The sequence below is a fragment of the Perna viridis genome, chromosome 5 (assembly GCF_037379345.1).
Source record: "Perna viridis isolate PV_CMFRI_1.1 ecotype Kerala chromosome 5, ASM3737934v1, whole genome shotgun sequence".
Taxonomy (NCBI): Eukaryota; Metazoa; Mollusca; class Bivalvia; order Mytilida; family Mytilidae; genus Perna; species Perna viridis.
This window is the reverse complement of record NC_142449.1, coordinates 7,119,390-7,146,453: the sequence shown is the minus strand read 5'-3', so window position 1 is coordinate 7,146,453 and position 27,064 is coordinate 7,119,390. Positions and strand designations below refer to the sequence as shown.

General features: G+C 32.7%; 2 long non-coding RNA genes and 1 pseudogene across 3 annotated transcripts; 2 read left to right on the top strand and 1 right to left on the bottom strand.

The window, feature by feature from the left end:
- Positions 1 to 24: 24 nt before the first annotated feature.
- Positions 25 to 5,919, top strand: LOC148615777 (uncharacterized). The gene is made up of 2 exons (XR_015922047.1): positions 25 to 314; positions 5,559 to 5,919. It is a non-coding gene; the product is annotated as an uncharacterized LOC148615777 (long non-coding RNA).
- On the bottom strand, positions 3,757 to 19,615 carry LOC148615776 (deoxynucleoside triphosphate triphosphohydrolase SAMHD1-like; annotated as a pseudogene). The gene is made up of 14 exons (XR_015922044.1): positions 19,491 to 19,615; positions 18,952 to 19,210; positions 16,243 to 16,358; positions 11,853 to 11,923; positions 11,475 to 11,623; positions 10,851 to 10,898; positions 9,493 to 9,657; positions 8,645 to 8,736; positions 8,417 to 8,473; positions 7,412 to 7,604; positions 6,705 to 6,788; positions 5,736 to 5,843; positions 4,623 to 4,754; positions 3,757 to 4,103 (listed from the first exon to the last, which is right to left on the bottom strand). The product of XR_015922044.1 is annotated as a deoxynucleoside triphosphate triphosphohydrolase SAMHD1-like (transcript).
- On the top strand, positions 19,586 to 21,806 carry LOC148615775 (uncharacterized). The gene is made up of 2 exons (XR_015922046.1): positions 19,586 to 20,007; positions 21,100 to 21,806. It is a non-coding gene; the product is annotated as an uncharacterized LOC148615775 (long non-coding RNA).
- Positions 21,807 to 27,064: the final 5,258 nt, after the last annotated feature.

Genomic DNA, 27,064 nt, shown 5'->3' with positions numbered 1-27,064 from the left:
TTTGTTATTTATTAGTTACCCTAATCATTTCTACTCAAATAACTTCAGAAATATTGTTTTGTCAGTATATAAAGTTGAATTTTTAGTTCTGCATATATTTTTCCTTGTTTTCGGTGTGCACTATTTTTTAGATCGAAGTAGGTCAAATGCTTTTGTGGCATAGATTTAAATGATACTTAAATTATAAATTCCTGTTATAATAGTATGGCTTTACGATTGAGTAACCCTATTTGTTTTGAACCACATAACACTAAATATAAAAAGACAGTTTACCGAGCCAAAATCACAACTGTATTAATTCAGAATGATACACGGTGAGTTTTGTTATTTTAAAATTTAATGCTTGATCACTGCTCTGCCTTATTTACATTTATTTTTATATCTGCTATAGATGTTTTATATTTGTTGTCACTACTCGATTAACCGATAATGATTTTTTTAATGATTTAATGAACATCAAACCCAAATGTCATTCCCGTTTTCTCCGTTTTCTTCGTGTTTCCTCTATTATAATTTATTACCCATCCATGAGCATACAATAGTATTACCATGCAATTTTTATATTCTCAAGACACAATAACTATGAATAAATTAGCACTGTTCAATTCATAGTTTACACATACGAAATAATCTGTAATAGTGTTTAATTCAATGTCAACTAATTGTTTTAGTGCTAAGTAGTCGGAATCAATATTCACTTTAAATGCAAGAAGCATAAAATGCATACTGGGCGGGCCCATTCTGCTCAATATTTTATATATGTTCTTTTAGCTGATACCGCTTTGAATTAATATTGAATATTTAAATCAATATCATTAACAAAACTAGAGATAGTGACTGTTTCGTTGAATTTTAAGCATGTGCAACGTTGGGTTGTAGTTTGAAATACCTGAAGCAATATCGCCTTCATACATGTACTATGAATGGCAATGAATGCGTTGCATTATTTTTAATTTTTTATTGAAAGTTAGTTTGTTAACCCTAAACTAAAGTTAATCAAATTAAAACTGACTTAACTTTAAATATAACTGTTGGTCAAAACTGCAATCTGTTTTATTTACATAAAATGCCGCTTCCTTAAATCTACTAAAATGATCCAAATAATATGCAAGCGTTAACTGTCTATCGGTATGTACAAATGGTACACACTTGTTTCATTTAAGTGTTAACTAAAACTGATATATGTATTGATAGTGATACTATTTCATCTCTAGCATACAACTAATCATGACAAAATTCCCAATAAAGAAATATTGAAATGTTGATTTATTGCCGCTTCTTTGTATAATACGAGATTCGAAGGTTATACAAATGATGAACAAATTCAAATTGATGAATTATGTTGTTGTTTTTTTTTTAATAAACATTGGATATCCCTAAAAAAAGGTTCAGCAACCAAAGCTGTAGATATGCAGCCTTCCCTTTGGATGCCTATTGTGCAATTTTACTTGCTTAACATTTCCTACACTCCAATGAGAATGGTAAGTTGTCAATCCTGTAATTTCAATCACTGCTATATTTATGATGTTTTATCAATTAAGAATTTGGAACTTTTTTATTTTATCTTCACAACAAATGGTATGGACAGTACAATTAAAGTCTGTCTCTTATCTCGACTTTAATCTCGGACTTGACAGAAAAGTAAAGCTGTTGACCTTACCTTATGGCGTGACGACTTTGACCTTCTACTTGCCTGCTATTGTCTTCCATGCTGTAACATTCCAGTACCTCTAGCATGTGAAGTTTTTAATTGTTTTTGTATGAACGCTGTACTTGTATCAAGACATCAGGCAAATGTTCGTGTCTTGTCCAATAGTACCAGCAATCAACACTTGTCATAAAAGTTAGTTGCATTTTATAAAAATTAAATGAAATTAAAACTCGACAGGATTTACAAACTGCGATGTTAAAGACGTTCTGCGGACGTCATCTTGATCTGTAATATAATTATCTCTCTTCTCTTCGATGTCCGGATACGTCCTAAAACGAACACCATAATTGGTGTCTTTAAGAAGCTGGAACAGCTCATCCACCCGGACCACTACAGTTCACCCCAGCATCTAGTAGGGGTTCGTGTTGTTCCTTTATGAACAGTTTGGCTCCTGTGTGATGTACGTTTGTTATCTGTGTGTTAAGGATAAATATAAAATACAAGATGATATGTGCATGTTTCGAAGTCTTCATTTGTTATGTTTACACATAACATAATTTTATCATCTTTTTTCTAACCTGGTAAGAAAGGTCATACAATACTCAGAGCCCGTATTCTTCAATTGTGTTTTATACGAAAATTGTTTATACCGAGTGAATTTGAAATAAACTTACATAAAATTAAAAAAGTATATTATGCATACAGTGCCTTAGAGTTAGCAAACAATTTTAACTTCAAAGTAACTTGCAAGATTTGGGTTTAGAGAAAGAACTGAAAATGAAAAATTCTGCCGCAGACCTGTCCTGGACGTTTATTTGTTGGTATGTGTTGTTTCGTATTTTTGTTTTTGTTTTTTGTTTTTTTTTGTTTGTTTGTTTGGTTTTTTTTATTGTTGATTATTTTGCCTTTTTGTATTTGCCAAGTTTTGGTTAACACTGTATTTAGCGTACTCTTATTAACAACTGGTGAAAAAAATGTGGGCTGTTACAATAGTTTATCCACATTCTGTTGCCAATTAAATATCATTTAAACAGCTCCCACTTTTACCATTTTAGGCAATCAACTTTGAAAATCAATATAGCATTAATCGGTATTTCTTATTAAAAATCGATTTTTTTTTTTTTTTTTTTTTTTGCATCTTGTATCTGTCTAATCATACAAAAACAGAACTCATAATGCAAGATAAGTATTATCAAAACAAATCGGTGCTCTCTTTTTCTTTTGTATGTTTGTTGTTTCACCCTTTTTATATTTACGTTAATCCTCGGTTTCGAATGGGAATCTAAGGCTATACAATAATTTCAATTACGTTAAAATAATTGTATGTATCATATAGTTCCTTGATCTGAATTTCCTCTACCCAGCGAGGAATAAACAAAAGCATTTAAAAGATGTCAAATTATATATAAAAAAGCAATTATGAACGCAAAAACAACCAGATGCTTTGCAGGACGCACCTTGGAACGACCATAGAGTTCATGTCATGAACATTTGGATTACATATGGACGTATCTGCAAGATGGATACAGCTCGACATTTTGATTGTCATAACACGTTTAACACAGGAAATTATTTCAATAAGAATCAAAACGATATATATTTGGTCTCGCTTTTATAAATAGTTAAGTTGAAACATTTTGAGTAAATCCCTGTCTTCCTTTAAAAGTATGACATCTTATAAAAAAGTGATCCATATACTTTTATTCAAGTCATTATCTAGGTGTCAGTGATAAGATTAATATTGTCCATTTAAGTCTCTTAATTCCTTACTGTTCAAGCCAAAACCCCAAATATCAATCCCGGCCTTTATTTATGGAGATGGCACCATGGACTTCTATTCCAAACAGATTACTATACTTTCTTTCAAATTGTCTAAGAAATATTTGTTTATGGAACCTCATTTGTAAAAGATTCAAGTCTGTGCCCCAAAATTAATCCTAATTGGACATAGTGGTAAAATCGCATATGCTTTAACTTGTGTTCAGTTTCATATACACTTGAACACAAGTTATTGTTCGAACACCAAGGGTCTAGAGACAACAACGTCGGCACGATACCATTAGTATATAAAGCAAAGGAATCAATGTAACAAGAAATGAAATATGTAATGGAAAAATTGTCTTTATGCAATATTCTGAAATAAAATAATAACTACAACATACAAGACCTTCAATAAGCGAAAACAATTATATCTGATCAAAGGTTTAACTTAAACATAAAAAAATATTTACATAATGAAAACAAATGATAATGAAAGGAAGTACATACCCATGAATGAAATCTTCAAGATTTTTTATTTAATTAAATGTAAATCAAAATAGACAAATATGATAATGATTACATTTGTTTTTGTGTCATGTAATATCAGAACAAAAATAGTCTTTAAAGTCCTAGGTAAAAAAAATATCATTTAGTTGCTCTCTTCTCTTGCGAGGGTTAAATAGTCTTCTTTCTGTAAAAATAAAGGATATGTCAAAGTATAAATTAACAAAACAATTATGCAATTCATGAAAATTCTAAGTCATGGATGTCAAAATAATGCATTTACATCAAAAATGGTCCCCTGTACTAATAATTCTAATCTTGCTGTCTCTAAATATAAAGTCTTCGTTCTTATTCTCAATAAGACACAGACAAATTAGAAAAAGATTTTGTTCATATATTTTTGTTGTATGAATAACATTATAATATTCTGTTCTTTCTCTTTTTACAAATTTCCTTTTGTGTTGTCCCTACTATATCAACAACTTCACTGGCTTACTACATATTACTTTCAAATAAACTACTAATATATTTAACATTGAACGAGTTCAACTTTGTATCGAGTAAAATTATTTCTGACGCATTCACCAGAAGAGTATTAACTGGATAAAATTTAACATTTCGTAATTGGTTTTATTCTGAAAGATAACATTTGTTCGTTACTAGTGTTTTCGTCAAATGAAAAAAATTAAGCAGGGTTTTCACATACCGCTTTAATTCCTGTTTCTGTACACCAATCCAAGAAACATCGATTGACAATTCTAATGCTCTCTTTATCTTCTTTTTTACAATAAACACGGATAAACTTTTCAGAGAATACTTTAGGTAACATCAAAGAAACCTAACAAAATAATTAAATATAGGTTTTTAAATGGAAATATGATCAAATCTGAAACATGAAAAATTGGTAGAATTGGTAAGGAAGTTCAATATTTGTTATGTTTTACGTTTTAAGAACATTTAAATTCTATAAAAAGTGTAATTACATCGATACAGGTTCATATTCTAAGAAATAAACAAAACAAACATATCAAATTTAAAAGCTTTGTAATAATGATGACAATCAATTTCATGTATGTTTTGTATTAAATTTAAGAAGCTGTCTTTGTAAGAAACATGCAAAATCTGAAAAATATAATATACCCCAAAAAGGCTACATATTTTTATCTTTGTGATAAAGTTGTTGTATGGGTCTATAGTATGAAATATGTAATTATTCATTCAAATCTGTCTGCTCTTAGAAGATAATCAACATTGAAAATCCAATAGGTTCTATTTTATTTGAGTGTCATTTACGGAGGTATATACCTTAATTCTGAAATCTACAGTGCATTCTACATAATTTTTATCTCTTAAGAAAACGGGTTATATGAAAAACTGAATGTAAATTTCTGTCTACTGTGGCAATCCAAACAAAATATCAAAAATAAAAAATATGTAGGCTTCTGTTTACCCGTGAATCACATTTTACATGTTTCTTAGCTGGAGTGCTACTTAATTCCCCAACGGGAACAACTCAGTGGCGCTTGTATATTGCATGTTTTGTTAAATATGTCATTTAATATATACACACAGAAAGAATTATAAGATATATATACCCCTTTTATGTAATATTTATATATAAATAATGATACATTTCTTTCAGTTGAAAATCTGAATAAAAGCAGAATATTCGTCTGTGAAAGTTGACAATGATAGAACAAAATGCTACCGTGTGAATTACACATTCGTTTACAGTTGTTGATGTACTGTTGCTACATAAAATCTGTGCACATAGTTGTTAGAGACAAATAGGAATAGAAATTGTACGGTATTTACTCACTGTATGTTCTTCCTCTAATTTCTTTGCTGTTTTAATATCGTTCCTGTTGTAAAACCTGACATTATCGATCGGATTCTCCTCATGCATTCCATAATGTAACTCAAAAATCTACAAAACAGAAACTCTAACAGTATACTTGTATGAATTATCTGAAATAAAAAAATCTTCTTGACGACGTGATGTACTAACATGTACTTTATTTAGCACATAATTCGTCGTTTTGATCATTTATACATAAGGCAATATGTACACAATTACTTCTGTTAAACTCTATGCACGAGAGTTTGAAAGGTTTGTATATAGAAATCATTTCCTTTATTGAAAAAAAACATGATTTATCACGAGATTTACAAGTATGTCACGGGAATTTCAAATGATTTTCATTTGAAACTGAAAGAGTAATTAAGGGAACCAAGGTTATAGCAGTAATCAAAAGAATGTAATCCAGGGACAAAGACCAGACATGGAAATCAGATACACACACAAAATTAAATAACAAAAATAATACATACAAAGTGACAAAAGTAACTGGTCAACTCGGACTCCACTAAAAACTGGGTGCACCAGCAGGTTAAGCGTCATCTCCTTTTCTAGAAACTTCAACCGAATTGCTCGTATAAAGTCAGTCCAGGGTAGACGAAAGAGGAAAGTAAAACTATGACAGGTTGAACAAATCAGTTTTGATGGTGAAAATTGATACACCGTAACGATCCATGCGTTCATGATTACGACCATAAAACTTATGTAGTGATGACTTCAATAGTGTAGCAACATAACTCTGTTTCAGAAGCTAATAAACAAAATGAATTGAGACAGATTTCAAGTGAAATTCATTTTCTAAACTATTTTACATGTGAAAGTCACATGAATTATGTGTTACATAAACAACATTTTCCCCTGAATTTCTATGATCCTGAAAATAAAACATCAAAACATGCCCATTAAACCGTACCGCAACGGTCAACTTACCCTGACAATTATGTCATCCTTTTGCAGGTTTCCATTATGACTCAACCTTTTAGATATAATACCATCTTTAATTTTTTCTTCATTCTGAAATTTAAAAAAGAGTACGAGTTGCACATTCTATACTATTAATTATGTATCTTTGGCAGATAAATATAGTTTAAATATACTCCAGGAGAATAGTTATACATTTAGGTTAAAATTTTGTCAAAAATATAACATACATCGTTTATTACAGACCCACCTTAACATATTTCACGGAACACCAAACTCATTCAAATTTGACATCTTTTCCTAGGTTTACTTGACTACCCTCCAATGTTTTGTGTACAATGCCATCCATTATCGTTTTTTTTTTCTCCATTGTGTTAGGAGCATATGCCTTTGTGTTTATCCTGCAGTATCTACAGCGGATTACATGCTACTGGTTAGTTATTATTTCTGACATGTATGTAAAGTTAAGTTTTTATTTGATAAATTGATTTCCACACAAGAACATGCTCTCAAGTGAGGACAACTAAATAGATTGATAGTTATCAAAAGTTTAAACTATTCTGAGCATGTTATATAGAAGCCTTAATTTTAAAACTAAAATATTGCCATTAAGTATATATAGTTGTAATTTAAAGTAAGTTAGCAATCAGATAACAGAGGATATTATTTTTTTAATTAACTTAATATGTAGCGAGTGAAGACATTACAAATTTTACCATAGCCATTTTATTAACGGTATATGTTTCTCCAACACATTTGTACAGTTTCCTTTGTTGTATTCTTTTTAAAATGGAACGAGACTTGGCCAGTTCATCGCTTTTTAACATCAGTATGACATCGAAAATACTGTCGTTCAAATTGGTATATGCTATTGGGTCTTCTATACATTTGGAAATCGTAAGGAGTTTCCTGAATCATATATATTAGCGATGAAAATTACTGAGAAAGACATGGCTTTTTCAAAACCTTTTTATAGAAAAGTCTTGTTGATCAGCTATAAGTCAACAGCATTAATTTATTAAATGTGGACCAGTAAATGAATTATCAGAAAGAACTTTGCACACGCAAATACACTCAAATAATTATATCACACATTGCAATGAAAATGATTAAAAACAGAAACTGTCAAAATGCTCGAACCGCAAATAAGAACAATTAAGTAAGAATGCATCAACAAAATAGCAAAGTTGTCTTGCACTGTATTATTGTAGACTATAGTAAAACAAAGGCTAGAGAGCGTTATAAACAATTTAAAATGATGATAGTTGGCTTGCATTAATTAAAATGAGAACAGTTTGAAACATTGTATGTCTAGAACTTTTGTTTGTTTAAATCAAATTCGTTCAAAAAACGTGTACTTGTTTTCATCATTTAAATTTATTAACTTGTATGTTTGTCTTCTCCGTTTTTATTTTGTTTCTTGACTGTAACTATCCATTTGTTCTAAGATTATGATTTTGCCATGCTATTTATTACCATTTTACACCATTTCAGACTAACCTATTTGAAAAGGGTAAAAATCCAATTAATTCTTCAACCTTAGATTTAGCTCGTAATGATATTGGAGCTCAAATATAACAGATTTATGCTCCGATTTACCTCTACTTGTCTAAGTTACTGCCAAAAAGAAATCTTGAAAAAGAAAATGACTGATTTTCAAATAGTTCTTCGATCATATAGAATCTAAAGAACGATAATTCAGTATCAAGTATCATAGATACCCGTCTTTTCCAGGAACCAATGGTTTTTTATCAGCAAGAATCAAAGCGTCTGTAATCCTGTAAATAAATAACTATTGTAAGAGCTATCAGCAATCTTTTTAACGGAACAATTATTATCAATGAATCAGTTATATTTGTATTCTTTATTTATATCATTTCAGAAACCATATGTAAAGGAAAACGTTTAAGGATTAGTGATACTAAGTTCTGAATTTAAAGGCATCATACATTGCTTGAATGGCAAAAGAAACTCTGTGTTGATATGCACGTCTGCTTAAGGTAGCTCCTATCTGGAACATACAATATAGAGTCTCAGCTTCCTGAAAATAGAGAGAGTAATCAAGGGAACCAAAGTTATAGCGGTAATCAAAAGAATGTTATCTAGGGACAAAGACAAGACATAGAGAACAGACATGTACAACAAAGAACATAAAGTAACTAATTTCATACATACAAAGCAACAAAAGCAGATGAGCAAATCAGACTCCACTAAAAACTGGGAGCATTGACCAGGTGTACCGGTAGGGTAATCGTTCTCTGCTTTTCGAGAAACATCCGACGAGTTGTTCACCAAATGTCATGTCCGGGGTAAGGAAAGGAAAACTATGACACATTGAACAAATCAGTTTTCATGGAACAGATGAAAAATTGATTTATGTTCACCCACTTAGTTCATGACCTACGTTGCAGGTGAATGCAAGTTTTGTCAAGGTTTATTCGTGCTTTGATTTAGTTTATTTTAAGTTAATGTCATACATTTAACACCAATATGTTTTTTAAACAACAGTTCTGAGGAAAAGAGGTTTCTAACAGTGAAAATAGAGTTTGTTCACTGGTATTTGAAATTTGAACCATCAATTCCTAATGGTTTGGTTGCTTTGGGTTGTAGTATCCAGGACTGTTATCTAATGCTTCCATGTATGTCCACGTTTGGTCGTTTGAGATTTCTTACAGTTGTTATTTACTTAAAGTTCGATTTAAAGATTAAATGAAAAATACAAGATTTCACCTTAATTAGTATTAAGATGAGCAACTCCTACGATTTCTTCTAGGTAGTAAGAGTGAATAACACTTACCTTATCCCTGAAACATATCTGCTGGATATCATCAACCTCAATTACTCTGGAAAACTTCATACATCTCTTATGATCAAAGTTGTATATTATTCCCAGTCCATGACAATCTCTGGCAAAGGTCTCCCATTTGTCAACATCTATACCATTTCTCTTGTTAGCGACAATCTTTGAAGTAAGAGAACCTAAACTTTATGATACGCGGCATTGCCAAACTGAGTAAAAAATGAACAGAACATTGGCGTTCCATTGAAAATATCAAGTACGTCTGTATTGCAAAAATTCTTTTAAAAAAAGTAAACGTCTTGTCTTCAACAAATAATTATAAACCTTCTATCTTCGTATAACAATGAAAAATCTGCTTATCATGTCATAAGAACTGATGAACAACTTATTTTAAATGTTGCGTGGAAAGTGTAGTTATTTGTAAAAATAAAGTTTATTTCCGAAATAAATTTTGCCCCCTTCTGTATTGTTCGAAGTATAAGAACCTAAACTTTATGATACGCTGCATTGCCAAACTGAGTACGTCTGTGTTGCAATACATTCTTTTAAAAAAGTAAACGTCTTGTCTTCAACAAATAATTATAAACCTTCTATCTTCGTATATTGGAATTGTGAAATTCGAGGCAATGAACTAACAATGAACAATCTGCTTATCATGTCATAAGAGCTGATGAACAACTTATTTTAAATGTTGCGTGGAAAGTGTAGTTATTTGTAAATGTTTGGAAGTATTCCTTCCTCTTTACACATAATGAGTTGGTAGATTTAGATTTTGACCTTATATTTTCTATACGTTTTGTATGAAGACAAAATAATAGATGTGTTCATATTTTGTTTATTACGACAAAATAATTCAACTTATTTATGAAGATACGACATAGTCATTTTAGCGGCATTACGTCTCGCGGAAAAATAAAGAAAATTTCAATGCTACATTAAAAAAAAGTTTTCGTTTCCGAAATAAATTCATATTAAATCATTTCTGCCACCGTCTGTATTCTCTTTGCATAATTTGTTTTTGTAATGAGCCTCGAGTTCTACATCTTACATTGAATATACTACATTGTCGATCAATACACCAAACTTGTAAAATATCATATTACAACTCTTGATACGAACGAAGCATCGGGTACAAGAACTATGCTAGGGTTGATATTTTGGGACAGTTTATGACTGTAACTCATTAGTTCTTATTTTAAAACGCGACATTTTTACGTTTAGTAAATTTATTAAAGTATCATATTAGAGATTTGTTTTATTTTAATATTCGTGGGTGAGCAGGGGGCAACTGCAGTCATGAACTTCACTGTCGTAATTTTTACCAGTTATGCATTAGACAAAATAACCATTCCTACCTCGTACAGAAAACTTTTCTTTTTGTCTCTACCTTTATACAGCCATGCCTGGAATAAAAACAAATATTTAAAATTATTTATGTAAATCGCCTTTAAAGCCTATAGAGACTTGTTTTATGTATCATTATCAATCTAATTGCAGCTTCCAACCAAGAAACATCATGTAATTATTTTCTTACGGAACTTCACGTTTTATAACTTTCTAACCTTCAATTCATTTCTGTCATATACGTTTTAGCAAGCTTGGTGGAAACAATAACATACAAGAGATCTTCCTGTTTTAGTTTTCAACAGATTGTTTTAAATACTTAATACCAAAGAACTATACGCTACTGACAGCATAATTCGTATGGTGACCAACTGTTCTATACTCTGTATATGACTGTCACTGTTGTGTTCTATTTGTTTAAAATTTTCTTTTATCAAGCTTATTGTGGTTGTTTTATGTTCTTTGATGTGTTTATATGTTTCACATGTCTGGTCTTCTTCCCTGGATTACATTCTGTTGATTTCCGCTAAAATCTTGAGGCCGGCCTTGATTATTTCTTCACACAAAACTATTCAACATCACCACGACTGTATCGGCTAGTTCTTTTAAGTAAAACTTATTTAACTGTAACATACATCTGTAGTTCTGTCGAACGGTGCACCAATTTGTTCTATTATGAATGTTATATCTCTTTCCTTTAAGCCATATCGGGTAAACTCTCCTCTCAAATTGTTCTCTTCTAACAAAAAAAAAAGTTAAACATCATAACTGATCCGTCTTCATGCTGAAAATTAATTCATATTTGATTACCGCTATAACCTTGGTTTACTTGATTACTCCTTAAAATTACTATCTCTAATTTTGATCTTTTCCAATTAATAAGTGTTCATGCATTGATATCAGCTCAGGACTTTAGACGTTTATAGTCATGCTTGTTATTTTACTAGAAAAACCAAATTCAGTTTCAAAAATACTTGGATAATTTGTGCAACTTGAAAAACTATTCTACATACCGTCCAAAATAAATTAGGCCTGGATCTTGGAATAAACTCCTGGTCGAATACATGTGAAAATGGTCCCTGACCTTAATTTAAAGAGAAAGGTGTACAATCGTTAAAGCAGTTTTTATACTGCAGTCTCCCTATTTGCATAAGTAAAACATATTGACTGTTAATTCATAGGGCTTTAATATGCCAATGTCATAATATCACTTTAAGCCACGCCCACTGATTGAATATTTACATGTTCGACCGTAGTCCAAATTTCCTCTGACCCTGCAACCCTCCACTTTTTTATTTGGATATGGATACGTCGGGTTGGGGTCAAAATGATGTGTCATACAAAACGTTTATCGGCACCGCTGAGTATAAGTAACCGTTCATGTCATTGTTGGGCTAACATACGAGTATATATACGCGTATTTTTATATCATTTAGGCGTAAATTGTTAAAATGTATGCGTATCTTGTTTAAATATACACGTATATCTACAAGTATTAGATATGTTCTTATATACGCGTAAAATATCAAGTTATACGTGTATATTTGTACTATATAAGCGTATATTTGTATTTTACACGCATAAATTTGCATTTTATACGCGTATAAATACGCGTTTTTACTATTTTCACGTGTATTGGTAATTTTCAATAAAAAATAAAAACAATATACGCGTATATATACGTGTATATATAACAAAATATACGCGTATATAAACGTGTATATTTGCATGGTTTATTGACCAATAAAAATGACAGTTATAAATTGGAAGAAGATATAGATAGATAGATAGATAGATAGATAGATAGATAGATAGATAGATACAAGGTAATACAATATCACCATGATTACGACATATCTTACAAGAATAGACCCCATCTGATTTTTTGAAAGAATGTTCTAAGATAACGATAACAAAGCATAGGTACAAATGCATCGCCAGAAACTTATTTTTAGAGGGATAATCAATGTGATAGAATAAGTTATCATAGGACAGAACATTAAATTGATTATAGTATTGCAACAAATAAAATGTACGTCGGACCATTGGCCCAAGACCGTTTAAATCCTACTCAGGCCTGTAAATGTAGAAATTAATAGTAACACACCATATTAAAATGACCCCAAGCCCATTATTACCACTCCAAAGTTTGCTTGGCATGAAAGGAGTATCCCGCCCATTCTCAAGTTATTGGCCCCAACCCGTGCATCGCCCTTCAACCACTTCTAACGACTTTCAAATTACAATCGTGCATGTCACGACTGCCTAGATCGATTCCGGAATCACTTTCGTGTATGCTGATACCATAGTTGCTAAGAAAATTACATTTTTATTGAAGTTTTGATCATTTTTTACGAGACTCTCTGTTTGTTGTCATTATGAATCGTAATAGATGAATCTCCAATTTTTGTATGGCACATCTTTCTAACCTCAACCCGACGTAGCAATATTCCAATGACAAAAAGGAGGGTTGCAGGGTCAGAGGAATTTTGGGCTAGTCCGACCGCCATTGATTGTGTCTAAAGCAAAATAATATTGTTACTTGTTATTATTTGTTAACCACAATACATATCTTTGTTGCAACATCAGTCAGTTATTTGTACATAAGTAGCACAATCTGTCGCACTCCAGTCGATCGCGAATAGATTAACAAATTTACACCTGTCTATGTCATCTCCATAATAATAGGATAATTAACTGGATAGGGTGAATAACTAAAATATTATCAGGAGTGCCGAAGAACGCCTAGATTTGACGATTGTGCGGAACTTGTTTCGCGCACGAGTTAAATCTTCAAGCGTTCTTGGCATGTGTGATCATATTTTAGTTATTCGCAGTTATTTCCTTGTCCAGATTGTGTACCTAAACATTCCACTACTGGGGGACTTCTCAGCAAGATACGACAAACCTAAGTATTAATATCCAATTTAGAGTATGTTCGTTTGTTGGTTTTAGCGTCCTCTACTACCCTTTCAGGTTTCGTACGAACGGCGAAGAATGATATTGTTCTCGCTTTTGTATAAATAATTTGATTGAATCATTCCAACTTTCACAACTCTGAACATACCAACAACATACTTAACCGTTATTATTACGAGACTCATATGGCAGTATATGGACCGGTTTATCGGCCTACGAAATTATATGGACCGAAGCGTAGCTAAAAAGTCAACCAATATGGAAAACATTATGTAATTATACCAGAATTGATTAACTATAATACACGACGTATTAGACGGCTAAATTCCGTACACTTTTGTATTTTTTATTGTATTGGCAGTAGTGAATTTACTAATATTCGAACGTTAATCAATAATATGGTATTATTACATAAGGTTTTCAATATTGGCTCAGATAATGGTCCGAGGCCAGCCATATTGGACTGATGCGTAGCCAAAGTCCAATATTTCTAATCCAGCCAATATGAAAAACCTTGCGCAATTATAACTTTATTGACTCCATTTGTCAATAAAACGTTTTATCAAATTATGTGAAAAACGGTCCTAATATATCGGCTTGACAAACATGTTTCACGTTTTCCTAGTCCGTAAAATTTATATGAATTATTATTTTAACCATTTTCCATTAGTAACTTTTCAAAATTTCGGTCAAGTCCAAAGAGTTTTCAAGGAAACCAAGATTGTAGCGTAAATCAAAAGAATGCAATCCGGGGACAAAGACCAGACATGGAATACAGACACACACTACAAAGAACATAAAATAAACAAAATAATACATACAAAGTAACAAAAGTAAATGAGTAACTCGGACTCCACTAAAACCTGGGACCAGGTGCACCGGTAGGGTTTCTAGAAACCCTCCCCGAGCTGCTCATAAAAATTCAAGTCCAGGGTAGTCGATAGAGAAAAGGAAAACCATGACAAAGTGAACAAATCTGTACTCATGATGCAGATGAATACAACATATTTCGTATGACCATAAAACTTCTGTTGTGATGACTTCAATCTTGCAGCTACATGACCTTGTTCCAGAAGCCTAATTGTAAGAAGTCTAGCGCGATACAAAGAGTCTGCATAGTTACGGCAAGTTCTGGCATGACATATGAGTTTAAATCTTCACACGCAAGTGCTGAAAGGATGTTGCCACAGATGAAAGGGAAGCTGCCAATACAGAATAAAAAGTCATCGCGTTTGTTATATAGTTTGTCAATAGTTTTTCTTTACCATCGATCCTAAAGTGCAGGTGAAGATATGAGGCTGACTTCACAGTGATTGTAGTATTCTTTATCTCAAGTTCTTTGGGGTAGATTCGATGATTAAAATCCCAGAATCTGGGATTGTTTAACGATAATGCGTCAGTTCAAGGATCTAGTTAACCGATGTTCCTTCATTTGGATCAGATCAGGTAAGAAGTCCGCCTCATAAGAGTGGAGGAAAATGTCAGCAAATAGAGGAGAAAAATTTGTTCCCATAGGAATGCCGACCGTTTGTTGAAAAGCGCGTCCACCCCACTGGACAAATACGTTGTCTGCAATTTGAAAAGATTTTCTTCTGTATAATTGGAAGTTGAATTAGAATAATTTATTGTTTTATACATAAAATTAAACAAATGAAAATTTTAAAAGTAGAGTATATAAAGAAAGGATACCACTTTCATTTAGAAGAGTAATCAAGGGAACCAAGGTTATAGCCGTAATAAAAAAATGTAATCCAGGGACAAAGACCAGACATGGAAAACAGACATACACAACAAAGAACATAAAGTAACTAAAATCATACATACAAAATAACAAAAGTAAATGACCAACTCGGACTCCACTAAAAACTGGGAGCATGGACCAGGTGCACCGGTAGGGTAAACGTCCTCTGTTTTTCCAGAAACACCCGCCGGCTTGCTCATAAAAAGTCAAGTCCGGGGTAGACAAACGAGGAAAGGTAAACTATGACCCGTTGAATAAATCAGTTTTCATGGTGCTAATGGATACATCATAACGATCCACGAGGTTATGATGACAACCATAAAATTTCTGTAGCGATGACTTCAATCTTGTAGCAACATAACCCTGTTCCAGAAGCCTATTTGTTAGAGTTCTAGCTCGATACAAAAAGTCTGCGTAGTTTCGGCAAGCTCTGGCATAACGTATGAGTTGTGATATGAACACTGCATACGCAGGGGCCGAAGGGATGTTGTCACAGATGAAAGGAAATCTAATCTAAACCCAAACATATCAAGCAAGTAACGTATTATCAACACCATAAATGGGAATGTGTGAGTAAAATACATGTTATATAAAAATAAAATCATCAAAATACGATGGTTGGCTTCGTTTTAATTTCTAAAATCATATCTTGGTTTCCTTTCAACCCTTGTTATCCTTCATATCATATTTATATCAAACATCAACAGGTCTTCAAGCCCAAACGTTTGCTAACCAACTATTACCTAAACCAAGGCATAGTCCAGCAATTTGAACACATAGTACATCTGCATCTGTTATACCCAAGTTTTTCTGGTTCTCCTGCAGATTACGAACAAACCGTTCAGCTAGATGACTCACGCTAAAATGACAGAAGACAAAAACCAAGTATAGAGTCATTTGTAACAACTTCAACACATGGAGTATCTACCTAGCTAGTTTGTTTTCACTAACACCATATCCCTATTGTTCATTTATATGCATGATCGGTTTGCAATGTCAAATTATGTCAGAAAAAATAATTAAAAGGCCGAACATTTTCAGAGAGTAGTATTTCTTCTCCATCCCATCGTAACTAAAGTTGGTCTTTAATGTGTCTTTGTGTCGTTACATTACTTAGTTGTTTGATTTTGTGGGTGCCTTTCATAGCTTTTTAAAAGGTGAGTTTGCATTTTTTGAAGACGTTCGCGTCTCACCATATCCGTTCTTTCCATGATTTTCTTTTAAGCTCCCCCACCTCCCAACTCATCAACTCATCAACTTCATGGTGATTTTCATGTACTTTGATACCTCCCATTACCGAATCAAGTTGTCCCCAAAGAATATTATCGGATTATTTTCCAATATAAGCCTGTATTTGTATCCCACTGGGTAATAAAGCCAATATTTTTGTGACCCAATTGTTCGCGTGTGACTTCCTGTGAAGAAATTAAATACATATAGTATCATCATATAGCCCAATGTCTGCGCTTTACAATGGTACCAAGAAAATGCGGTAACACTTAGGGTTTTTTGAGTCAAATGAAAACAATGTATCCCTATCCACCGAAAAATTGCTAAAATTGACATTTTTCAAAACACCAAGAGTACCTATGCTTCAGTAAAAAATGGCTTATTTGGTCTTTTTTGTTTAGTTTTATCACAATTAATACTTCTGGAATTCTGTTGATGACTTTTGGCGATTTTCGTACTCAGCATTTATCAAAGAGAAACCATCGGAACCAAGGTTCCATCGGAAACCAAAAGAATGAATGTAATCCAGGGGCAAAGACCAAACATGGAAAACAGACGCACATAACGAAGAACATCAAGTAACTAAAACAATACAAAACAACAAAAGCAAATGGGCAAGTCGGACACCACTAAAAATAGGGAACATGGACCAAGTGCACCGGTAGGGTAAACGTCCACTGCTTTTCTAGAGTTGTTCATAAAATGTCATGTCCGGGGTAGACGAAAAGGGAACGGAAAACTATGGCGATGAACAAATCAGTTTTTATGGATACACCGTAACGAACCACGAGTTCATGATGGCGACCATGAAACTTCTGTAGTGATGACTTCAACCTTGTAGCAACATAGCCCTGTTCCAGAAGCCTAACAACTGTAAGAAGTCTAGTGCGCAGTACAAAAAGTCTGCGTAGTTACAGCAAGCTCTGGCATTAAGTATGAGTTGTGATATGAAAACACCATACGCAGGTGCTGAAGGGATGTTACAACAGATGAAAGGAAAGTTGACAATTCTGAATGAAAAGTCGTCACGTTTGTCGTAAAGTTTAATCGATAGTTCTCCCTTTACCATTGATCTCTATGTGTAGGTCAAGATATGAGGCTGATTTCACAGTGGGGTAGATGCCATGTATTAAGCCCCGAAAGTAGGATTGTTTAACGATAGTACGTCATCTATATAGCGGAATATAAAATTAAAGAATTGAGGTAATCGATGTTCTTTTTTCGAATTAGATCAGCTATAAAGTCAGCCTCATAAGAGTGTAAGGATAGGTCAGCAGTTAGAGGAGCACATTTTTTTTCCCATTTGGTGAAAAAATCGTCCCCACACTGGACAAATGTGGTGTCGATAATTCCAGCATTTTGAAAATATTTTTTTTTTACAAAGTATGAGGAATCTCTACCAAGAATTATATAATTATATCTAGGTGTACCACATGAGAAACAACGATATATATAATGTTTTTGAGTCGGGATTTTAACTGAGTATGAGGAATAGAAGTATACAGTATTGAAAAATCATCGGTTTTAATGCGATTATATTCTGATAATAATCTTGAATTGAGGGTCTCCAAAAGAGCTTTTGAATTTTTCAGGATCCAAATTGAATTAATACCAGACTCCCCGTGCGGGTCCGAGTGTCAAAAGAATAGTTTACTACGGCAATTTAAACAAAATATCAAAAATAAAAATATGTAGGCTTTTCACCCATGAATCACATTTTGCATGATCCTTAGCAGGAGTGTTACTTAAGACATGGGTTTGGTTCATTTAGTGTTCTATTAAGACATAATAACAATAATGTACACCGTAAAATTTGGAAAGCACTTCTTTGTGACATTGAATGAAAGCGAGTATCCATGATCTTAAACTAGGCCTTAAACTTCGTCTTCAGCACGAATTAAGAATAAAGACAAACTGTTTGTTTTTCAATGCGATTTGTATTTAATGTATCCATTTAATATCGATATATATGTCCTGTATTTGATATAATGTCGTCTTTTATAAATGCATCCTGTACAATGTCCAGATATAAATGCTGAACTGTGGCTCTTAAGGTTCCTAGGTCTGCAAATAAGAACGTTAAGAGATACGGTTCGGGAGCATGTCCACATGTTAATCTCAGACCATGTGTTTTCCCCCATAGGAACCCAAAGACAATATGCGTCTGTGTCCACAATTGTTTTATCTAAAGAAATAAGATTATTACAACTATCAAAACATACCCAATACAACGCTCAAAGACGTTATGAGCAGCCCCAGGATACACAAAGTAACATGGCCCAAGTTGTTTTATGTTTCGAAGTCTCTGGAACTGTGGAGTATCAACAATCTTCACACAGAGGGGATGAAGTTCAATGTGGCCATGGACGGGATCATTGAATACTTTTCCCATTTCTTTCGAGAAGCTATTTTCATATAAATCAGTTGAATTTGAAGTTGGTCTGTTCATGTGCATGAAGTCTATGAACCACATTCACGTTTCTGATACAAATAGATTTGATTAGATACTGTTGCCGAAAATGATATTACAGAAAAGGATTCTTATCTTATTTAAAAACACATAAACACAAAACTGGGACGAACATTTCAAAATAGATCATGTAATATGCTTTTCCCCTGTCATATATCTTAATCCCGGGATAATAAATCTGTAAAGTTTTGTTTAAAAATACGTAGTTTAAATAGTGTTTAAATTAGTCGAGTTGCGTCTGATAAACGAGACACAATAACTGTTAAAATGCTATTATCTTTAGATACTCACATAGAAGGAATGTCATCTTATATCATAAAAGAATACACAAAGATTGAAACAAAGACTTCATGACGATATATTATGTAATGTTTAACACTGACTGCCTTTCCTACCTTTATTTCTTCCGGGATATTATATTATCTTCTTGTTTCTGAAAACAAAAATAGATTTAAGGTACTGTATCTCCAACAACGTCTTCCTCAAGATATTTAAAATGTTTTATGGCCGTATGATACTGACAACGTTTTGTGTGTTTTCGCTTTCGTTTTGGAAATTGTTTTAGGTTAGTTAGTATACAATGGATATAATTAAAACAGGTTTTATTAAACCAATCTGGGGTCCTAAAGGGTCATTAACATTACAAACATGAATAATTTGTGTTTTTAAACACATAATAATGCTAGAATGCAGTAATGGAAATAATCAATAAACGACACGTCATCAAATCAAAGATTTCAGAGTCCAGAAACGAGCAGCCCGGACCCAATTGCATAACAAACGTGGTGATGTAATGTGTTCCGGAAAAGTAAGTTGAATCTGCTTTTTATTAGAAAAAACAGTGATATCACTTGACGGTCATGTCCGGTGTCTGACAGACGGACTGGGAATGTTCTCTCTATTTCAATTAATCAAATCCTGTAGAATTTACCAAGAAAGATTTTAACGGCATATACCAATCCTATGTGATAGATATCGTGCAATAACAAAGACAATTTAATTTACTTATGCCAGTCATGGCATGCCATATCCTGTATTGTCATGAAGATGATCGGGAGTAATTAACCGACCAAAACACTTCAACAATTAGCTTCCGTTCGGGACATATTTCATAGTATAAATGGTAGCGAATCTGTGTTCAAAATGTGACAACTGCTTGGAGAAATAAAATTTCAATTTTCAGTTTTCTTAATTACTCTTATTAAGTCGAAACTTCAGTGGAAACGTCTAATGGAAAAATGTAATACTTACTGTGAAGGGATGGATATTAATATCATGAAAACCGACTATATTAATTACGTAATGCTCGTTGTCGACAAATTACTTCCGGGTATTAGTCAGGTTTATGTCGTTTAAATCCAGTTATCCCATCTTTGTCTATTTTGTTTGACTTGCAAAAAAAAAACGTACTAAAATTAGAATAAATCACCTGTTTAACAGACAAAGTAAAACGTCCAAGATTTTCATATTTATATACCAGGTAAATATTGAAAAATTCTATTTTACTTGTGTTTTTATGTTTGTCTGTTTGTGTTGATATGGTTTTTTTTCTTTAAAGAAAGTCATTTGTTGACTGAAAATTGTGATTAAATCATATTGTATTATAACAAAACATCTTTATGAGTTTCGTTGTACAATCCTGTAGACTAATATATATTTTATTTTTTTTGTTTTCTTACATAAATTTAAATCAAAATTGAATTTTTCAAAATGAAAGAAATGACAAAATGAATCATTTGCCGTACCATTTGTTGAAAGTGTTTACCATTTTTCACCGAACTTTATTTTACTAATCACATGTATACATTGTTTGTTTAAATTAGTTGCTTAATAACTATTTGTTCACTTCTTAATTAATTTGTTAATAAACCTTTACTCGTGCTTACTTTTTTATTTACAGATCAGAATTAATGGTATGATCACATACAAAATAATAACAAAAACTATTACTATTTCGTCAGTAGCGTTTAGAGAAGGGAAATTGGAATAGCAAATTATCTAACGAGGGTGAAATTTGACGACAATAAGTCACCAAGGGCACTATAAAAATTCACAGACGTAAATCAGGAAGTCGCACAACAAAAGACACAGACACGAGCAGCACGGAAACCATTCAAAACTGGTTGAAATTAGACTAGCAGTGCTTCAAGTTGAAGATCATGTCCAGGACAGTTGGGGTCATGTATAATGACAATGCAGTCAAGCTTGTTACAGCTATGAATTGATTTCAATTATAAATTTGACACAGGATAAGAATTTGAACAAATTTAAAGTGGCCCTTTTGTGGCCCCTAATTTATAAATGGTTCCATTAACATTTAATCAAAGTATGTCCAAACATCATGGAAATGCTTGTTAATCATCCCGAATTTATAAGTTGTTAAGTGATAAATCCATAAATCAATCACAGTCGTTCTTGTGTGGTGTGGCACTTTGTGGTTTTATTTTCGAAAGACTCAAGTTATTGACTTAAAACCAAACAGTCTACGATCGCCGGACAACGACTACGCCTACCACAAAAGCAGATCATAATAACACGGCAATCGTTTTTTCGGTCGTGTAAAATGTTATACTGACGACTGTTAAAATATAAAAGTTGAATTATCAATTCGATTTTCTTTTGAATTTATAAGTTGCAGAATACAAAATACTTACAGAAAAAAAACTTAAATATCCTAAAAACACACATAAACCGAAACAATAACTTTATAATCAATGCATATCTCTTCAGGTTGAATCCTTAACAGTTGAGGCAAGTATGGACATAACATTCAAGCTTGATTTAGCAATGAATTTTAATTTCGATTAAATATTTAACACAGGATAAAAATTCGAGCAGAATCAAAGTAGCCCCCCCCCTTTTTTGTTTTGGTAACTTATTCCTGATCAGTTAATTCATAACCTGTAAAAGTCTTCATTTAGTTGTATGGCATCTAAACATTATTTAAAATCATTTACTGAAAAGTAAAGTTACTGATTACATGAAAGGTGTTATGAAAAGTCCCTATTAACCCCTAAGTCCTAAGTTGTTTAGTCACAACCCCCAAAATCATTCCAAGCCTTCCCTTTTTATGGTAAGCCACTTTGTACAATTTCAGATTCATTCAAGTATAGTCTGTGCGTAATTGAAATGATTGTTTCTGATCCCCAATATTCCTGACCAGTTCAAGTCACAACCACCACATTTTGCTTCGTGCATCCTTTTGAGGTATGGCACACTGTGGTTTAATTCCGAACAGTTCCATTCATATTCAGTCAAATTATTGTCTGCACATTATGAAAATGCTTTTTTTTTTATTCTGGACTTTTTCCGGTCCGTACTCCCTAAACGGTCAAAAGCACAACTTGATGGTAACACGTTGTCGTCATCCTTAATGCCCAGAGAGTAACTTGAGTACAAGTGTATTTATCTGTGAAATCATACAACAAGGTATCTTATTACAAATGGAAGCCTGTGATTGATTTTGAGGGTTGTGACTAAGCACTAAGGGTAAAAAAAATGGAAAAAAACAACTAGCATTGTCAATAACTTAAGTAAATGTAAATGGATCTCTTTGAAATTACCGCAAAAGGAAAATTGGGAATGATTTTAGGGGTTGTGATTCAAACCGTCATGGAATGAGGGTTAAAAGGGGTCAAACAAGCATTTTCATGACACCTGGATAATAACTAATTTATTTGTGAATGGATCTGTGAAATCGTTCCACAAAGTGTCATTCCACAGAAGGAAGAATGGGATTGATTTTTGGGTGTTTTGATTTGAACAATTTCAGCGTAAGGAGCCAAAAGGGGGTAAAAACAAGTATTTTCATGATGTCCAAACAATAACTTAAGGAATAAAAATGGGTCTCTTTTTGAAATTGCATAGCAAGTTGACATACCACAAAAGGAACGCTGGGCATGGTTTTGGGGGTTGCGACTCAAATAGTCTAGGAATTGAGGTTCGAAAAGAGGCCAGAAAAGCAAAGAAAGATTAGGATTGATTTGCAAGATTGTGTTTTTTTTAAATAAGGGGCATTGCAATTCCGGTTAAATTCTTTTTCTGTGTCAACTTTTTAATTGCAATCAAAATTTCAGAACTGTATTAATCTTGAATGGTGTGTCCATACTTGCCCAGACTATTCAAGGTTCGTCTTCTGTGATCGTATCAAGCTGCCCCTGCTAACTATTTTATAGTGGTTAGGCACCAGATTATATAATTTCATAAAGATGTTTAATTAATGCTCATGTTGATGCCGACATGAAATGTCCACGGACGACGCCAACAGATCTTTACAGGACTATATTTTTTTTTAACATACGATAGAAAATTGCTAAAATCAATTGTCAAATTTGTCGTACAGAAAAAAATATTCAGAATTTTTAACTTTTATTCGCAGAAGTTATCAAAAGTAGTTTATTATCCTCTCTCTCTCTCACACACACACACACACACACACACACACACACACACACATACACACACACACAAACATGTGAACGTCACAACGTTCAAGAACAAAACATATATGTTCTGATTTTGGAAGGCACATATAACCAAATGATTAGGCATGAGAACGAAAACTAGAAATGAAAATAATGTGGGACCAATTAATAAAGTCAAACTGAAATTATTGTAATATATTGCTTAGTTCTATACCAGCTTTAGACCGGGCCTCACAATGAATTATATTCTCTCGTTCATTCCATCTGGAGAAATTGTTTTTTTTTCATCCAAAATCTTTCCCGAGACTCTTTTACTTTTTGACCAATTGACTGTAACTACAATGTTGTTGACATCCTCCTGGGTGTGTCCGATTTCACATGGCGACTTAGAAGGAGGTCTGGTTTACATTTGTAGTCAATGCGATGACCATTTATTCGCCTGGCTCCCTAACGTACTGAATACGACATCGGTACTGGAGAAAGTATATGGTGCTTTCGGTTTCACAAGTCACAATGCAAAAAATGGCGAACAGGTCTTACATCTTTAATTTATCTATACATGTTTGACACCGGTCCATTGTACTTGTTTGGACTTTGCGGCTTCAGCTTTATAATCTATGTTTTGATCTTGAACTTTGTGAGTTTTATGCTGAAGGATATTGGTTTTCCGAAATATTCAATGTAAATTTTACCATCGTTTGGTGATGTTGAACATATTTAGACGTTTGATTTCCACTAGACTTCTATTTAGACAAATATAATATGTGTGTGTGGTAATTAACTGTTCACGCTCTAGATTTACTGACGAGAAAGAATCACTCGGTTAACAAAAGCTATATTTTATTTAGCCTAGTTGGCCGAGTGGTCTAGAGCGTTGGACTTAGTGCAGGCGGTATTGCCATGTATGTCAAAAAAGAGAAGGGATATCGGAACTCTACCATCTCACTTGCTAGTGCATTATTATATAGACATATATCATACACGGCCAGGATCAATTCATTTTGTAATATTAAAAATTACAAATTCCTGATTTAGTTATATTATAAAATATCACTCATTTTGTAATATTACAAATTGAATTTGTAATATTAGAAAATAAATTTGTAATATTAGAAAAAAAATTTGTAATATCAGAAAATGCAATTGTAATATTAAAAAATCACTTTGCAATATTGCAAAATCAGTCACATTTTTTAATATTACAAAATGATTTTCTAATACTAATTTGAATACAACAAATCCGTTTTTCTAAAATTAGAAATTCAATTGTTAAAAAATGATTTTTAATATTTAAAATGGGTTTTATAATGTTAGAAACGAAATTTATAATATTAAAATATAAATTTGTGAAAGTAAAAAACATATTTTAATATTAGAAAACACTCATTTTTGTCCACTTTGGCTTCTTGTCATACAAGTTTGAGGTATATCCAAACTCAAATATACTCAAGTCTAAGCTACAACCCAACTTTGGAATGATGCGACGTTGCAAATATATGATGCAAGTTTGGTCGCTCCCGCGGCGAGATTCGATTTCTTTTCTTCTCTTATATCTATGGTAACACCGCTCTAGACCACTCGGCCATCTATGGTATACACATATAGCTTTCGTTAACCGGAGTCATGTCAGCTAAACAGCGTTTTTTATATTAACCTCAGTAAACTTCATTACCACCAATACAAGAGATCACCATTTGAAACACGATATTTCATTGGTCGTTGAAATCTCACGTTGCAGTCAAACATTTCAGTCCAACTACATTTTATGCACATCTTTATAACTCTTAACCGAATAAGTAAATATAGTATATCTTATCACTGAATAAACCTCATAAACAAAAAGTAATTTTCAATTACCTTAAAAAAAATGAAAAAAGTTATGATGATTTAATGATGCCTAATGCCACCCAATGGATTTTTTTGCCAACCAACACCAAATCACTGGTAAGTGATAACATTATCAAGAACTCTGCTGTAACTTCAGATTCAGAAAAATATCAGTGAATTTTTATTAGAAGTTTTATCAGAACTTACTTAAATCACGATGCAAAGAATTTACAAAGGCTAAATCATACACATCAATACATGTCATAAACAAAAAATTTTTGAAAACTTTATAGGAATGAAAAAAAAACAAATAAGGATAATAACACTCATAACAAGCAAGCAGCATTACAATATAGTGTTATATAGAGACATAGAAATTAATGACATCAGACACAATTTTAGAGTTTTTTTATGATTTCCAAAAAAGAATCATAAAATTTTGACTGAAAGGCAAGTGCATGTCTATAAAGCCTAAAATCAAGACAGCACCGAACTTTATTTTAGAAAATGCCGCATTAGAATAAAATGGTAAAAATGACTGTAAAAAGTACACCAGGGGTAAATTGATAAATTTATCCAGTTGGCATATAAACTTTAATGTAAACAAACTTATCTTAGCTGTACTTTATTTATGTACAAGTTAATTTTTTAAAAATATGAAATAATGGCTATGACAAGGCAGATTCTTTTGAATATTATTTTTCGTCATTTATTTCATTGACAAAAATACTGTGAAAAATCTATAGTGCTCATACAAATTAGTGCAGTGAATATATATAACCATATGAGAAGTCAAATAAAACAGGATACCATCCTATGTAACTAAAAAGAATTACAATTTTTAAAATAATTTAGAACAATAGCATACATACAATTGGAGGTATGTGAAACATAGCCCTCATATGCCTGTCATGTTCATACAACTTGCTCTAAATGACGGACGGTTTCCAATGACTGGTGTCATGGCATGTAAGTAAGTAATATACCTGAGGTCAAAACAAAACTACTTTTTATCATTAACTCGAGAGTACATTCAAAACAAAAAACTGAATTACAAGTATCATAAATATTCTAAAATTACAATTCTCATAATAAACAACGCAAAGCAAAGCTAGGCGTGGTAATACAAGAGTAATCAAGGGAACCAAGGTTATAGCGGTAATCAAAAGAACGCAATCCAGGGACAAAGACCCGGCATAGAAAACAGACATACACAACAAAGAACATAAAGTAATTAAAATCATACACACAAAGTAACAAAAGCAAATGGGCAACTCGAACACTAAAAACTGGGAGCATGGACCAGGTGCACCGGTAAGGTAAGCGTCCTCTGATTTTCTAAAAACACCCGCCGAGTTTCTTATAAAAAGTCAAATCCGGGGTAGACAAACGAGGAAAGGAAAACTATGACACGTTGAATAAATCAGTTTCATGGTGCAGATGGATACACCGTAACGATCAACGAGTTCATGATGACGACCATAAAACTTCTGTAGTGATGGCTTCAATCTTGTAGCAACCCTGTTCCAGAAGCCTATTTATTAGAATTCTAGTGCGAGACAAAAAGTCTGTGTAGTTTCGGGAAGCTCTGGCATAGCGTATGAGTTGTGATAT